Source organism: Odocoileus virginianus, chromosome 12 (genome assembly GCF_023699985.2).
Source record: "Odocoileus virginianus isolate 20LAN1187 ecotype Illinois chromosome 12, Ovbor_1.2, whole genome shotgun sequence".
Lineage (NCBI taxonomy): Eukaryota > Metazoa > Chordata > Mammalia > Artiodactyla > Cervidae > Odocoileus > Odocoileus virginianus.
The window spans coordinates 43,565,542-43,583,612 of NC_069685.1; the positions used below are offsets into that span (position 1 = coordinate 43,565,542).

General features: G+C 42.4%; 1 non-coding gene across 1 annotated transcript; it reads right to left on the bottom strand.

Annotated features, from left to right (window-relative positions):
• Window positions 1-1,552: 1,552 nt before the first annotated feature.
• TRNAG-CCC (transfer RNA glycine (anticodon CCC)) lies at window positions 1,553-1,625 on the bottom strand. Its single transcript has one exon. It is a non-coding gene; the product is annotated as a tRNA-Gly (tRNA).
• Between the last annotated feature and the right edge of the window lie 16,446 nt (window positions 1,626-18,071).

The following is an 18,071-nucleotide window of genomic DNA, read 5'->3' on the forward strand; positions in this document are numbered from 1 at the left end:
TCATTAGCAATGGGGGCACAAGACTTTTATCCTTGTTTGTCAGGAATCAAACATACCAGAGGAACTCTGATTATAAATTGATGAAAGTAAAGTTAAACTTTTAAATAAGAGAAGTGACTGTTCACAATGTTTTTTTAAAGCTGATTAAAGAGATCCTCTTCTTTTTTTTTTTTTTTCCTATAAAAATAATACCTCTGTCCAGCCTCGAACGGTAGAGGTCATCTCTAGGATGGTTCCATCCTATGCATTTTGTAAAGGGGGTTCGCTTTGTGAGCAGTTCTGATTTAAAATAAATATCAGTCCTGCAAAACTTCCGAAAGCATGGATACAAAGGATGTCCTCCTTTTCAAGGCTTTTGATGAAGTTGAAACACCTTCTACCCTGTCGGTGATGTGTGTTCTAAGGTCTTTTATGGAGGGTGGTGAGCCTCACCATTTAAAAAGCCAGGCAAGCTTTCTATTTATTTTAATAACTCGTCTTTATAAATGAGGACAGGTGAAGGAACACGGGCTTCGCTGCAGCAGCTAATTTCTCGAACCTTTGTTTCCAAAATAGAAAATTTCCTTTAGAACTCACACTGTTTCCTTGGGGTCCAAAGGATTCTGGCAACTGTAACCTCTTCTGTGGCACTCAGACCGTTTCTAATCAATGCTCCAGAGCAGATGGGGGTTTCAGATTTGAAGAAAGAACAGTTTATGGGACATTTTATTTTATTTCATACATCTCCCACTCACAATGAATTACTCATCTGTGCATTCAAACTACACATACTGACAGCTGTGCTGGGGATCCCAAAACAAAATTAAGCTCCTTTTCTGCAGTGAGTTTTAAACTTTCTCCTCTCCACACTCTACACTCATCTTTGTAAATGAGGCCAGGTGAAGGAACTGGGGCTTCGCTGAGGCAGCTAATTCCTCCAACCTTTGTTTCCAAAACTGTGGCTAACTTGTTTGAGGAACAATAGTCCAAATAGCTTCAGAAGTAAAATAATAATAATAAAAGCAGTATATTCTTAACTTCAAGACTCCTGCCGTTTGGGGTCAGACCATTCTTTGCTGGGGACTGATCTGTGCATCTTAGGGTGTTAAGCAGTATCCTGGTTCCTCATCCATCAGATGCCATGGCTGCCCACCTCCTGCTGTGACAATGAAGAGTTCCACCCACTGCCAAAGGTCACTGTGAGGCAGAGCCAACCCGGGTGAGAACACTGGGACATGTACATATAGTGTATTGCATTTCTCTCTGTCTGCCCATCTGTCTGCCCATCTGTCTGTCTCTTTCTCTCTCACACAAACATACAAAATCATGAATACAGGGTCCATCCTGAAAAGGGACACAAAAGTCTACCTGGTAATAAGTAGTTTCCTTTCCTAGGTGGGGGGTGGGGGGTGCAACAGGGAAGAAGGTCTGATCTGTTTTCCCCTGCACATTCTTCAATACCTTTAAGGAAAATATTTTTTTTTATTTAATTTGGCTGTGTTGGGTCATAGCTGTGATATGTGAACTCTTTAGTTGTGGCATGTAAACCCTTAGCTATGCTTGTGTGATCTAGTTCCCTGACTAGGAATTGAACCCAGGTCCTCTGCATTGGGAATGCAGCGTCTTAGCCACTGGACCACCAGGGAAGTCCCCACCCTACATATGCCTTGTGTGTACTTTACCTTTTGTAATGTAGCAAACCAACGAACAAATGAAGGAATGAATAATTCAAGCCAGGAGGTTTCCCAGAGATAAATAAGTGAAGAATGAAATTAATAAATCAATAAACAAGTACATGAATGGATAAGTTATGATATTATGCTGAGGCCCCCTAAACGTTCTATAAACAGACTAATCAGTTAACTAACTCTGATGGTGTGAAGCTTCATTCACTCAGTTTTGTCCTACACTTCACAATCCCACGGACTATAGCCTGTCAGGGTCCTCTGTCTGTGGAATTCACCAGGCAAGAATACTGGAGTGGGTTGCCATCCCCTTCCCCAAGGGATCTTCCTCACCCAGGCACTGAACCTGGGTCTCCTACATTGCAACAGATTCTTTACCATGAGCCATCAGGATGCAAACATAGCATTAATCAAAATTATTCCAGTAAAAGCAAGAGTATACTTAAAGCAAGTGACTGAGGGAGGTGTTTCTGATTTTATTCTGTCATTATAAGCAGCATCAATCAAGCATACGTACTTTTTTTCCCAGTTGGCAAATGAAAATAGTCTATTTTCCCCTATGTATACTTTATTTTTTAAAATTATTTATTTATTTGACTGGGCCAGGTCTTAGTTGCACCAGGTAATATCTAGTTCCCCAAACAGGGATTGAGCATAGGCCCCTTGCACTGGGAGTGTGGAGTCTTAGCCGCTGGACCACCAGCTAAGTCCTCCTGTATGTACATTTGTTTTCTGTCTGCTTAGGTGTATCCTACTCTTTGCGACCCCATGGACTATAGCCTGCCAGGATCCCCTGTCCATGGAATTTTCCAGCCAAGAATACTGGAGTGGGTTGCCATTTCCTACTTGAGGGGACCTTCCTGACCCAGGGATTGAACCCGCGTCTCCTGCATCTCCTGCGTTGGCAGGCAGATTCTTTACCCCTGTGACACCCGGGAAGCATCATTTACTTCAATACCTTTAAAATACCCTGTGCAGTCATCTCCACTTCCAAGCAAATGAATAAATGAATAGCTCAAGCCAGTGATTCATAAAGGACGAACCCATTTTACAGGGAAAGCAAGAAGGAGGAGATTTTTTGGAAGAGCTGACTTTGTCCTCATTTACTAGGTTTGAGGTGATTATGCCAGCATTTGTTCTGTCTTGGGGCAGCTGCCTCTGGCGGATGGTGTGGGCAGGGTCCTGGCTGCCCAGTAAGCAGCATCGAGGTGCCTGGTCTCTTTTGAAGGATGTTACTATTCCTATTCCTTGTACCAGTTTGAGAAGCTGTACAAAACCATCCTTGTGGTAATGGGTAGGTCTAGTTTGGGATAAGCTGCAGTGTTATTACAAGGATATAAAGTTGTACAACATGTAACTGGGAGTCAGCCCGGGGTTGTACGAACAGCCGTGAAACTTGGCTCCATCACTGCCGGTAAAGTTGGGCGAACTTGGCAAGAAGCACATTTCCCAGAGTCACGCTGACTCATCTGGAGCAAAGAGACTGGTCTAGATGATTCCTGTCGAGCCATCCAAGGTCCACGGCCAGGCAGATCTTGAGGATTTCTGTAAGTGGGGGAAAACAGATTCTTCTTCTTGAAGTTAAATTGGAAAGTAGCTTATTCAACTGATAACAGTACTTAAACTTCATGATTATGTGGAAAATACATTCTCCTGCAGAAAATACCTTTTTCAATTTTGTCAGACCCTCTCCCAAAGTATAGCCTCACCCCTTGATGATTTACAGATATTTAATGTGATTATTCAAGGAGGGCATGGCAACCCACTCCAGTGGTCCTGCCTGGAGAATCCCATGGACAGAGGAGGCTGGCAGGCTATGGTACATGGGGTCGCAAAGAGCTCGATATGACTGAGCAACTAAACACAATGTGATTATTCACATCAAATTCATGCATAACATGAAGTTAGAAAACAGCAAATATTATAAATAGCAGAATCAAGGATCTAGATATTCTGAGAGTTTAGAAAACTTAACAGAGAAAATTATCATCAGTTCTGCTGTAATGTATCATATGCCTGCCTAGAAACCACAGTGCTATGAAAACTCAGATAATATAAATCACACGGTTTATGAGAAAAATAGGGTTGGAACATAACACTCAAAACGTTCATCAGGAATGCTTTGTAAAAAAAGATATCAATAGAAACAGAATAAAAATGTCAGCATGGCTTTACATATGTTAAATATTTACAAAAATACATTAATACTACAATGACTATGGCTCTTTACCTGATTAAAGACCTGACCTTTGCCTGTGGCCTCAGAAGCATTGTAGCTGATGAGTTATCATGAGGTGGTGAAAATGTTTCCCGAAATTGAAGGAAATAATGTCAGCCCACATCTCAGGTCTTTCTCATGAAACCTGTGTGAACCAGGTCAGTGTTTAAGGTGTGTGTGGGGGGGCGGGGGGGTGGGGGTGGCGCGTGTGCGCATGTGCGCACACGTACTGTGTGTATTCTTTCTGCCTGATTCATCACCTGCAGTTTTCTGTATTCTCCTAGCATTTCTTGAAGACGAAGTCACCCCTGAGCAAATGTGAGTTCTATGTTACATTCAAATTGTCCCCTAATACACCAACTGCATGGAAACAAATTTGTGTTTTTGAAACCTGCATCAGGGCAGAATTAACACAGGGGATAGAAAATATAATTTAAAGGGCAATAATAATACATAACATTTGCGCTTGGCTTACTGTGTGCCAGGCACACTGCCAATAATTGACATGTACTAACACTTTTCAATCTCAATAACCTCTGTAAGGTAGGTGTAGTTATCATCACACCATGTTTAAAACAAAATTTTATTGGAGTACATTTGATTTACAATGCTATGTTAGTTTCAGTTGTACAGAACAGTGATTCAGCTATATGTATGTATAGAGTATATATAGATATATATTCTTTTTTAGATTCTTTTCCCTTATGGGTTATTACAAAATATTGAGTATAGTTTCCTTGTGGTATACAATGAGATCCTTGTTGTTTATTTTATGTATAGTAGTGTATATTTTCCCCTCCCCTTCCCTCTTCCCCTTCGACAACCGTAAGTTTGTTTTCTGTGTCTGTGAGTCTGATTTTTTTTGTAAAGAAGTTCCCTGGTATCATATTTTAGATCCCACATATAAGTGGCATGAAAACTCTCTTTGTCTGACATACTTCATTTACTGTGATCATCTCCAGATCCATCCCTGTTGCTGCAAATGGCATTGTTTCATTCTTTTTTATGGCTGAGTAATATTCCCTTCCATATACCTACTACATCTTCCTTATCCACTCATCTTTGCATGGACATTTAGGCTTCTTCCATGTCTTTACTATCGTAAATAGTGCTGCTATGAACATTGGCATGCACATATCTTTTCAAATTAGAGTATTTGAATATTTGCCCAGGAGTGGGATTGCAGAAAACTAGAATTATATTATTGATGATGAAATTAAGGCACAGAAGAGTGCTGAGCATCATACAGCTGGTAGGATGGGGGTAGGATTTGGCTTCAGATTGCTCTGCTTTCCACTGTGAATGGGAGCAGCACTGCGGATTTCAATGTACTCAGCAGTGAATCCCCCATACATCAGCCATGTGCCGTGACCGTAACACCAAAAACAGTGAAGGGCACCTGGTGTGGCCTTCACACGACTTCAGCATAAAGAAAAAAGGAAGTGATAAGCCCTCTCCATCTTGCTCAGGACATACCATTGTGGAGTATTCCATCCTTTTCCGGGCCCCACTCTCTGAGGGGAGGGGTATAAATAGACTGGATTTAGGGGATATAAATAAACTCATGTCCAAAGGAAAGTCAGCAACACAGTGAAGGCATGTCAAGCTGTGTCAGATGAGAAGATGGGAAGAAAGTCACAGAATTTAGAAGAGACACTTGCAGGGTTGACGTGAGTCTCCTTGAAGTATTTCAAAGGGTAGGATGTGTTAAGACTATTTGATTAAAAAAACATTTTTTTAAAATTATCATTTATTTATTTATTTTTCGGCATCTCTGCATTTGTTTATTTTTTTATTATTTTTTTAAATTTATTTTTATTAGTTTAAACTAAATGCTAAGTGGTTAACATTTACTGAGCTCAGATCCTGATACTTTGTGTGCACCATCTGGCTTCCTCCTAGCAACAGCCCTACAATGCTGGTTCTGATATCCACATCTATCCTACAGAAGGGACTGAGGCAGCCGACCTCAAGTTTTTGCCCAAGTCACATGACCTATTACTGTCAGGGCAGGAATTGGAACCTATGAAGTTTGGCTTCAAAATTTCTATTCGTCATTCCGAAGCAGAAGAAACTTATAAAGTGATCAGTTTAATTGCATGTAATGGAGAAATTTCTGGAAATTAGGAGTGCTCTGAGACAGACCATGCTGCTTCTGGAAATTGTGAATATCTGGTCCCTGGAGCTTTGCAGGCTGAGGTTGAGGGAGCCCCTGATGGGGACACATGAAGGATACACAAGAACAGGTCAGAGAAGATTAACTTTCAAGATCTCTTACTAAACTTGTTTTCTATCGTTCTAATGGGGAGTTGACAAAGCCTGTTCCTTACAAAATACAATATGCACAGGCATCAGGATGAGTGAACTGATGTCTTGTCCACCCAGATATTCCCGTGTAGGGTTTTGTAGTAACCCAGCCTTTGGGGTTTTGGGACAGCCTACCCTTGTTCACGCAGGCCTTAGGAAAGAAACTAAGGGAAATATGCCTAAAAGAAGGGGCCATTCTACAGTGTGGAGATATGTTGATATGTAACCCCCCCTCATGGAGGTCTCAGATCAGAATAACATTGAAATTCTTAATTTTGGAGGACTCAGGGTTATAGGGTCTCCCAGAAAAGGGCACAAATCTCAAAGCAACAAGTTAAATACATGGGATATATTATAAAACCTGGAAGTAGACAACTATTTCCAGACAGAAAGCAAACTATATTAAGCCTAGGCACTCCAAGGATAAAAAGACATCTCTGGGCTTCCCAGGTGGTGCTAGTGATAAGGAACCCACCTGCCAGAGCAGGAGACATAAGAGACTTGTGTTCGATCCCTGGTTTGAGAAGATCGCCTGGAGGAGGGCAGGGCAACCCACTCCAGTATTCTTGCCTGGAACATCTCATGGACAGAGGACTCTGGCGGGCTACAGTCCATTGAGTCCAACAGAGTCGGACACAACTGAAGAGACTTACCATAACCTGAATGAATAAAGGTGAGTTGCCATTCTGCGAGGAGTAAGTTCATTAGATAGGGCTCTATCTAAAACACAGTGTAAAGACATGTGTAAAATAGCTTTCCTGTGGAATCTCACAGATACGTGTTGAAAGACTTACCATCCTGCCTATCTTAAGACACCAGGAAATAAAAAAATTTTTTAAAAAAGCCACTGTGATATAGTTTCTTTCAAGTATAAGCTCTTGTCTCCTCACAGCTAACTGCTCCAGAAGTTGGGTAGATTTCCGTGTCTCCAGCTCTGCTTCCTGCTCCTTACTCATCCCACTTCTTCTCTTTGTTTTCCTGCCCTCCTCTGCCTGTTCTCAACTGATGGACAGTCCTTGGTCTCTCTTCTTCCTGACTGCTTCCAAGAGTCGAATCCATCCCGCCTTTCTGGGTACTGCTTCCTAGATTTTAGTTACCTTCCAAGTCTCTTTTGCTGGATCATTTTTCTCTGTCTATTTGCTAGACATTGTCTATGTTCACGGTTCCATCACTTTTGTCTTATCCTATCTCACAGTCTCCCATCTTTGAGGCCTTTAAGTGATAAGTGACAAAGGGTCCTCGGGTTCTTTGGCTAGCAAATGGAGCAATCTTGTCTCCCATTACATCACTTATCCATTGGGTAATGACTCTCAATTCAGTAACTCTTGGGTCTCTGAGCTATAGAGCCACATGTCCAGTTGGGAGCTATATATTTTCTGTTAGAGATCTCCAGATAGCTTAACTCAACAAATTCAAAATGAAACTTAGCCCTCTCTCCCCTGGGTTCCTTATCTTGGTCCATCCAGAAATCTGTGAGCCATTCTCCATTCTTTTCCTCACTTACCCCCCAACCCTGCCCACCATCTAACAAGGCATCTAGTTCTACCTATCCCATCACTTAATTGCCTCTCACACCAGTTCACTTTTCTCCATCCTCATGGCCATCGATCTGGTTCAGGACACAGTCAGGTTTTCACCACCTGGCCCCTGCTTTGTTCTCAGTTGTCACCCCTGGCTTCCATATGCTCATGGTCTACACTCCAGCCATACTGAACTTTTTGCAGTCTTTGGAACTTGCTCTCATGTTGTTTCCCTGGCTCAGAGTGGTAAAAGTAATGTTCAATTAGGAAAATTCATATTTATTCTTTAGGAATCTGTTTAGATGTCATTTCCAGGGTAAATCTTCCCAACATCCCAATTAAGGTGCCCATTTATACGATACCCTAATGCTTTCCCTGATAAAAAGGATTTAAGTGCACAGCCTTGTTATGTCCCCTTGTGGCTGTTTATTCATTGTCGGTCCCATTTGATTGTTAATTTCATGAGAACAGAGACAGTGTAATTGCCAGCACATAGCAGATTTTCAATAAATATTTGTTGAATGAATATGAAAAGATTGAGTTTTCTCACTGTTTTTAAAGTCAACCAGCTTTAAAATGGTAGCTGTTACATGTTACTCCCTGTATTGATGTATTCAGAAACTACAGAAGACACGATTATCAGAGTTTGGGCATAAAACGAGTCAATTATATCGATAAATTTGCCCTGTGTCAGCTTTGTCTTTGATTTGCGAAATTTTGGAGGTTCATTAACTTTAGATTTGTTTTTATGGAGCAGATAGTGAGCAGATGGTCTGCTCATCGATAAATTGTTAAAAAGTAATTACATCCCAGAAAGTATGCTTTCTAAAAACATTAATAAATTAAATTTCTTCAAAGCTTAGCAAAGAGAAAGGAAAAGCTATTTATAATTACAAAAGGCTTACTTTCCAATGTGAGAGAAAATGCTTACTTTGCAACTTTCAGTTTTGACCAAAAGAGTATTTTACAGATATTAAAACTCATAAAAATATGCAGCTCACATAAGACAGGTAGACTATTTGGGTAATTTAGTCAATGAATGGTTTCTTAACAAGGAAAAAAAAAAGGATAAGGTATATTGCCTATTCACCCATGGGGAATACTGGAGCGATAACTTCTTCAGTAGTGGGATAGCTTTCCAGTTTAGAGTGGTTTTAGTTGAAAAAGAAAATTGAGCTATGACTTCCGTGTCACAGACAGTAGCTGTATTAAAGAGCTCCTTTGTATATGTAATAAAATAGAAGACATTTCAAGCACTTACAGAGTTCCACATCTAAGATCGCAGCCTCGGTAAGACTAGATCTAACTTACCCTATTGTAATGGAGCAGAAATATACGAGACCTGATTTTGTTTGAAATATTGGATCATTTTCCTTTGATTCCATGATTTTCAAGCCCCCTCCCCCACTCTCCTGGGCTACTTTAATGCAATATCACTTCTGTACCCTAATGCCTTTCCCAGCCCGGTAGGTATGAGAACAGTTCTTCATGTGTAAGTCAACTCTCCAAGGAGACAGTTTCAAAGCAGTGCTTTTTTGATAACAGGGAAGATGATATTCTAGAATATAGTGACCAGATCAGAAAATAAAGATACGTAGGATTTTTCAATTTTTCAGATCTATGAAGTTTTGAAGTGGACAAACATCTGAAGTTAATAACAGGAGCTAGGGGGCAAAAGGACAAATGTATAAATATATAAATGTACAGGTTAAAGGCATACAGTCCCTTTGTTCTGCCTTCCAAAGACTTTTCTCATGCAAAACCTGAGGTCAGTCAAAAAAATTAAGTGAAGGAAAGCTTGTGCTAAAACTCTAATAAGGTTGTCTTCCCCTTAAATTTCAATGTATTGCCTTTTCTTATTTACTGCTGACATAAAGACCACAGACTCTTTATTGTTCTGAAAATATGTGTGCTTGTTGAAATATCTCTTAGCACACTTTGGCGGGCAATGTCCACTTTCCTAGGCAAGGATTTCCCCATTGGTGACCCCCATTCTTCATCAACCACCATCATCAAAAGGCCAACCTTGGCCCTACCCCTAGCTCTGTAATGTTACAGTCAAGGGTAGATGGTACAGGTTTAACTACAGTAACAAAGGGACCACAAGATAAACTGGTTCAAACAAGAGAAAAAGCTGCAGTACATTGGGTCTCACGGAGTCAGACACGGGAAGCAACATCCACCGCAGATTGCCTCTCTGGACAGTATGGGGAGAGTAATAATCTTTGCTCTTGTCTCTTGTTTGAACCAGTCTATCTTGTGATCCCTTTGTTACTGCAGTTAAACCTGAAGATTGCAAGGATGGAAACTGAGACTGTTCTAGAGACTCTTGCAATAATATGAGTAAGAAAGAGGGTAGCCTGGAGCAGGGCAGTGGCAGTGGAAGGCCAGGTTCTGTGTATTTTGAGGATAAAGCTTATAGAGTTTGCTCATCTTTTAGATGTGTGTTTTGAGAGGAAGAGATGTGTCAGGGATGAGTCTAAGAATTTTGGTCTGAGTAACACACTAGAAGAACAGAGTTACCATCAGTTGAATTGGGGAACGTGTTTGGAGGGAAATACCAGAGGTTTGGATTTGGGAATGTTACCTTTGAGTGTTACCTTTTGGAAGTATTAAGAAGGCTGTTGGGTATATGAGTCTGGAGTTTAGGGGAGAGGTTCAGCCTGGAGAGACCACTCTGGAAGAATTTAGGAGTAGTGGGAGTATTTAGGTATTGGTAGTATTCCAAGTCTTGAGTCTGGGCCCCCTGGATCCTATGTATAAGTGTGATTGTACTTCCAGATCCCCCAGCAGCTGGGTGGGATCATGGTCTAGTCCTGACTTTTGAACACTGAATAGAAACAGTGTGGGTTATGCCCAGGACCCAGATCACCTTCAAGTCCTATTGCATCACTTTTTCCTGTGCCACGGAACCTGGCAAAGCTTCAGCTGCTCTTCTCTCTTGCTTGAACCAGTCTGTCTTGTGGTCCCTTTGGACCCCCAGAGATTTGCAATGAACTTGGAATCGGGCAAGAGGAAAACCTGGTTTATTTCATCACTTTGGTTTTGCAGCTGTTTTGCTGCAATTAAGCTAGCCTATCCAGAATGACATATAGATACAAATTTAGATTCTCATCACCATAGTATTAGGAATTAGGAGTGGAGAGTTAGGCATTTCAGTGATTATTTTACAGACACTTTGGCCTAGGAAATACAGCCATTTTTGAAACTGAAATGAAGAGAAGTCAACTGAAATTTAAGAAAGTTGGTCTTTTAAAAATGCTTGTTGTACCAGCAGCATTGGAATCACTTATTTTGAGATCCCCGAACCCTGAGTGCCTTCCAAATATCTTTTTTATCAGCCTCCTCCCAGCTTTAGAATGATAGTGCCTGTCCACCAGTGACCCATTTTGAAAAAAAAAAAAGGGCTATATCTACATCTGTATCTATATCTCTATCTATATATCTGTGTCTGTATATATGCCTGTATCTATATCATATATCTGCATGTGCATGCTCATGTGCATTGCTAAGTCATGTCCAATTCTTTGCGACCCCACAGACTGTAGCCCACCAGGCTCCTCTGTCCATGGGATTTTTCCCAGACAAGAATACTGGAGTGGGTTGCCATTTCCTACTCCAGGGAATCTTTCCGACCCAGGGATCGAAACACTGTCTCCTGAGTCTCCTGCATTGGCAGGCAGATTCTTTACTATTGAACCACCTGGGAAGCCCATGTTGTATATTTGTACCTATATCTATATATCTGTATCTACACACATTCTCACATACATACCCATACCAATATCCATACTTGTACCCTTATCAATAGACATACCCGTATCTATACTTGTATCCTTATGTACACCATATCCATATCTGTAAATGTACTCTATCAATACACATATCCACATCCATATCTATACACATACACTTATAAATGCACATATCCTTATCAATGGATATATCCTTATCAACATAGAGGCCCTTAACTACACACAGACCCATATCTATACCCATAACCATATCCATATCAATACAGATACTCATGCATGCTAAGTCACTTCAGTCATGTTCAACTCTTTGTGACCCCATGGACTGCAGCCTGCCAGGCACCTCTGTCCATGGGATTCTCCAGGCAAGAATACTGGAGTGGGTTGCTATGCCCTCCTCCAGACCCAGACTCATATCTATACCCATGTCCATACACAAACCCATATCTAGACTCATGCCTGAGCCCATATCCATCCTCACACCCATATCCATCTATCTACCCACCGACCTGTCTGTTGGTTGTCTCCATTCTCCCCCAGGTGGACTGCCCTGCTGAAACCCCGTGCCACCTGGGACAGCTGGAACGCCTATAAAGGTCAAACAGGGCTCGACCCTGTGCAGCAAGCTAGCAGCAGGTCAGAATTTACCCGGGAAGCAAGGCTCTGTTCGTTTTCTCATTGTGCCTTGAAAATCCCAGTGGCAAAGTCTACATGTGAGAATATGCTGGTGGAGTTCCAGGGAAAACTAGGGACCTGATGGATTGGGATTCCTCATGCTGCTGTTAATAATCCTTCCAGTAAAAGATTTCAAAAAATTAAATTAAAAAAATTTTTAAAAATTGAAAATATTTAAACATTTAAAAATAATAATAATAATCCACACCTCTTGTATAACTCCAAATTAGGAGATCTCTGCTCCTAAGGGTCTAGGTTGGGTCAAGCCTGTCTTACTAAATAAAGATGCTGGTGATGTGAACCGCTCACCCTGAGTGGGTGCTGTGTGAGGGCGCCCTGTCCTGTCTACACATTCACAAGAAAGCCCTGCGAGGAACTTGCCTCATATCATGTGGTTCCCAAGTGATCGACGCTCCGAAGCCACATCCCTAGGCCCCGTGGAAGAATCTACCTCTGTGCCTCCCCTCCCTTTCCCATAAATTATTTCTACTTCCGTGAGTTGCCCTGTTTGATTCTTTATGCAGAGGGAGGCTGTTACGAAATCCTATTTAAACCTCTATGTGTGATGTTTTAAAAAAATAAACCGTCACCTCCCTCTCTTTCACTAAAGTAAATATTTTTTGGCAAAGCTAACATTGCCTGTGCCCTTTCCCATGGACTTACGGCAGACACAGTCCATGTCTGTGATGGCGGTGGGAACCAGCAGCCCTCACTGAATTCTCTGTAGATCCTGGGTGCTTTCACGCCCTTTGTCCCCATAAGTCCTCGTAGTCGCCCTGGGAGACAGTTATTGTCACTTTACCAAGTGGAGAACAGGAGATGGCACGTGAGAAGCTCACTCAGCATCTCACAAGGGGTAACTATAGAGCCAGGATCCAACCTGGCTTAATCTGACTGCAAAAAATCTATTGTGCGGGGTGAAGGTGCTTAAGAAAGCAGACTGCAAGGATGGCAGAGATTGTTCATTCTGTGTATTCCGGAACAGTCCCGGGAATACCAGGTGACCCTTGGTCACCTCCCTCTGGGTCTGAAAGACATAACACTTACCTGTGATGACACCCAACAAGCATGACACTTAGAGAATCAAATTTACAGCATCTTTCTTTCTCTTTTTTTAAGTTTTTTTTTTTTTTTTTTTTCTGATATGGACCATTTGAAAAGTCTTTGTTGAATTTGTTACAATATTGCTTCTGGTTTTTCTATGTTTTAGGTTTTTGGGGCCCCAGGCATTTGGAATTTTAGTTTCCCAACCAAGGATCAAACTTCACCCTCTGCATTGGAAGGCGAAGTCTTAACCACTGGACCACCAGGGAAGTCCCTGAAGCATCTTTCTTAAAAGACAGCAACTGGTTTCCTTCCTATTCTCCCTGCTTTTCTCATGAAAACAAAAGAGAAGGCTTTGAAACAACTTTCCCATATAGCAGGAGCCCTCTGGTGGGCTGCCAGCAAAGGTGTCTTCCAGCAGGTCATCAGACCCTCTCAGACACCCCCTCCTCATTCTCCCTCTGCCCTGAGACATTCGCACTTGCCAGATAGGATAGCTTGCCTTCAACACTCAGCAGCTGCCAACACAGAGCCAGGGCCTAACCACAAAACCCTGCCGCTCACCACCAATTAGCTTTGCTTTCAGTGTAAACAGCGCTACCTTGAAGACAAATACAGCCTCCCAAAGCAGCAAAGCTCCCTCCCCGCAGCCCCCAAGCAGGTGAGAGATACGGGGCTGAAAAGCACTGAACAGGTGGGAGATGCTGAAAAAGCAATGCTCTCTTGCAAACTGCATCTCCATCAGGGCAACCGGGAGCCCAGATGCCAAGTCGGGGACCGGGCCTGACTCTCCAGAAGTGGAACGCAGAGAGTGAGTGAAGACAATGATCTTATTCTCTCTGCTCTTTCTGGCAGACTTGTGTGTGTGCGTGTGGTAGTGGTTTCTCGGGTCTGTGACAGACAGAGTGCAAACAGCGTGTGTTGGCAGAGGCAGCCTCAGGAAGGCCTCTGCACACAACACAAAAGCATCTTTTACGTGGTGGGCCTCCTCCCATCAGAGTGCCCGACCCTGACGCTTTCTTTGTTGAGAAGGAAAAAAAAAAAGAAAAGATCATACTTAAGCAAAAGTAAACCACGGCCTGATATTGTGCCAACAACATTAACCAACTTCTAGTCAGGGCCTTTGAAGTCAGCGGGGGGCAACATGCTTGTGGTGCTGGGGAAGAATGATACTTTAAAGCCGTTCCTTTTCATCCCTTTAACTTAATGAAAGATTAATGGCCTTGTTATTTTTGTTTCTGCTTCTCCCCCCTCTCCACAACACACCACCCTTTAATTTCCCCCCCAACCCTTGTTGAAATTGAAAATCCTGCCTCACAATGGTTTTCTGGATCACTGGGTTTTGTGAATACAATTCCTACCCCTTCTCCACCATCTGCAAACTGGACCACCTACCCCAAGTCCACGACACCCAGGTGTCCGTGGGGGCGGGGCTCCTGGGGAACAGACAGATGGTGGCAACCCAGGAGAACTGGGTTTTATTCAAACAAACCTCACCTCCTCTGAAATGGCCTGGAATTCTTTGGCAAGGAACGCCTCTCCTTCCTTGAGGACTGAGTGTTGTGTTTCCTGGTACCATCTTGAGAGGCCTGCCATGGGCCAATGAGGAGGTGGTTCCATTCCAAGGAATCATGCTGGTCAGAGGTAGAAAAGGGTAAACAAAACCATTCCATAGGCAAGACGATTCCTCCTTCCTCATCCACCGCTTCCCCAGACTTGCTCTATCTCTGTCTTCCTCATGCTCCATTGCAACAAGTTCATCCACCAGTCCTATATGTGCCAAAAATACAGGTGTCACTCTTGATATTAACTCATCCCCACCCACTCACCCATATCCAGCCAGTCAGGAAGACCTGTTGTTTCAGCCTCCAAAATATGTTCCAAGGGCACCACTTTGATTCATGTCCACGTCCGCTCAAGTTCAAGCTGGGTCATCTCTTGCCTAGAGGACAGTCAGAATCTCAGGGCCTCCTGGTTTCCCTTCCTAACCTCTGGTCCTCCTAACTCTGCCACCAGTGGGGTCTTTCTAAAATTAAGTTCATGTCATTTGACTTGCTTAAACTCTTGGCAGCTCATTAATTCTTTTAGAAGAAAATCCAAACTCCTTACTAAGCAGCTGCAGAGCCCTGCATGCCCTGGGCCCTGCCCAAGTCTCGTGCACTCAACTTGGCTTTCATGCTCCCCCCTCCGGGTGCCATATTGGTTGCTGTCCCCACCCTTCCTCAAAGTCTAGCTCACAGAACTGGCTCTTCTGGTTAGTCGGGACTCAGCCAAGTGTACCCCTCAAGAATTCATGCGCACACCTCCTGACTCACCCCACCTCCCAGCGTGATGTATCTTTCAACCCCATTTTATTTTCTTCAAAGCATTCATCTTTACCTGAATTAATTTATTTGTGGATGGCCCAGCTACTTCCGCTGGATGCATGTTGCTGGTAAGTGGGCACCCAGTTGGTCTTGCTCACTGTGTTTACTTCTTGAATGTTCCCTGTGTGCTAGGCTTGCTTCTAGGTGGTGAGGGGTCAGCAGTGATCAAGACAGTCTCTCTCCTCATGGAGAATGGTGGTATTTATCTTTGGTGTGGCCCTTGTAATAAAAAGCATCATTGTGGCTGACAAGTATGCCATTGTTTATATGTACCACATCTTTATCATATAACTGAATCGGTTTGCTGTACAGTAGAAATTAACACAAGATTGTAAATCAACTATGCTTCAGTTTTTTAGAAAGAGCACCATGTATAAGATATCGGGTTGGCCAAAAAGTTTTTTGGGTTTTTCCATAAGATTTTCAAACTTTTTGGCCAACCCAATATAGATTTCATGAGCAGACCACCATAGAGGACTATTTGGCCAACTAAATCAGGAAAAGTTGAATATTCATGTGCATAAAGGAGATATTTAGCATGTGGTTAAAAGTCCCAGCTTCCTTAATGCTTATGTGTGGAATCTAAAAAAATAATACAAATAAACCTATTTCCAGGCAGGACTAGAGATACAGATGTAGAGAATAGACACGTGAACACAGTGGGGGGAGGAGAGGGTGGGATGAACAGAGAGTAGCATTGACATATATACACGACCATGTGTGAAACAGACAGCTGATGGGAAGCTTCCGGACAGCATAGTGCTCTGTGATGACCTAGAGGGGTGGTATAGAGGGGTTGGAGGGAGGTCCAAGAGGGAGGAGATGATGTACACATAGAGTTGATTAACTTTGTTAAACAGCAGAAACCAACACAACATAGAAAAGGAATTATACTCCAAAAAAAAAAAAAAAAAGAGTCCCAAGCTTATCCACTTGACTATCATACACTTAGTTTATACCTGACCAATTTCTGCAAATTTAGAGGCTGATTTACAAAATGAGCTTCAGTAGAAATTATATTATCCGAAATAGGGTAACACCTAATTACTAAATGGTTCCCTGGCGGCTTAGATAGTAAAGAATCTGCCTGCAATACAGGGAGACCCAGGTTTGATCCATGGATTGGGAAGATCCCCTGGAGAAGGAAATGGCAACCCACTACAGTATTCTCGCCTGGAGGATCCCATGGTCAGAAGAATCTGGCGGGCTAAAATCCATGGGGTCACAAAGAGTCAGACACGATGGAGAGACTCAGTTCAGTTCAGTCGCTCCATTGTGTCCGACTCTTTGCGACCCCACGAATCACAGCACGCCAGGCCAACATAACATAAATCTGCCAGTTCAGTAAAATATAGTCATAACTCATTATGAAAGGAAATAAGCCACCAGATTTATTTATAATTTTCGTTTCAGGTAAATTCCATAAATTCCTTAAAGACAGCAGCAACCAACCTGGTGGGTGAACACCGACAGACCCTCATGGGGTGTATGGATCACTGATGTTCCTCCAAGTTTTCCCACACCTGCCCGGTACAGCTCGTATGTCCTCTGGATCTCCTGTATACAGTTGTCTTCCCCAGGATATTTAAAAACCTCCTGGAGGGCTGGAGTATTCCCTCATAAGAGCTTGGTAAATGCTGTTTAATACAAGATCTGTGAGTAGAATGAGGAAAAGTCAGTTTGAGACCACCTCATCAGCAGAAATGATGACAGTAACAGAATTGTTGTCATTCAGTTGCTGTGTTGTGTCCAACTTTTTGCAACTCCATTGACTGCAACACGCTAGGCTTTCTTGTCCTTCACTATCTCCCAGAGTTTGTTCAAACTCATATCCATTGAGTCGATGATGCTGTCCAACCATCTCACCCTCTGTCACCCCCTTCTCCTCCTGCCCTCATTCTTTCCTAGCATTAGAGTATTTTTCAGTGAGTTGGCTCATCGCATCAGGTGGCCAAACATCACAATTAGAATCATTGGAGTAAAATGATTTTAATTCCAGGGAAAATGAGAATTCTTTGGCTCCTAGGACTCTCTGGCTTGGAATTTTCGGACATGCTTTTAGTATTTTATAAGTGATCTATCTACCTGCCAATCACTGTAAGAGCAGAGCCTTGGAGATGAGGGGTGCACTCCTAAAAGAAACTGTCCCTAGAACATGGCTGATGCCGGGCTGCCAGCCAAACAATGACCATATTACATAAATGCTTCAACCCTGCACTGGGAAGAATTTAGTAAAGACAGACCCTAACGCATGACATTAAATACATTCTTTTTTTAAATAACTCGAGTTGATTTCAGATCAAGAATCACAGTAGTCTAATACTCTGAAAATTAAACAGAAATTTTCTGCCATTACACCAAGCAGTCTGCTTAATAAGTCGATAATGAAAAAGAATAATTTATTATTGGTTGTGAATTCTGACAGCTCTAAAAAGATGTCCTTTCTCTTCCCCCAAAGGGAGAACAGAATTTTCTTTTTACCTTCAAGACACTGGCATTAAGCATAATTTCTCTGTCTGTAGAAC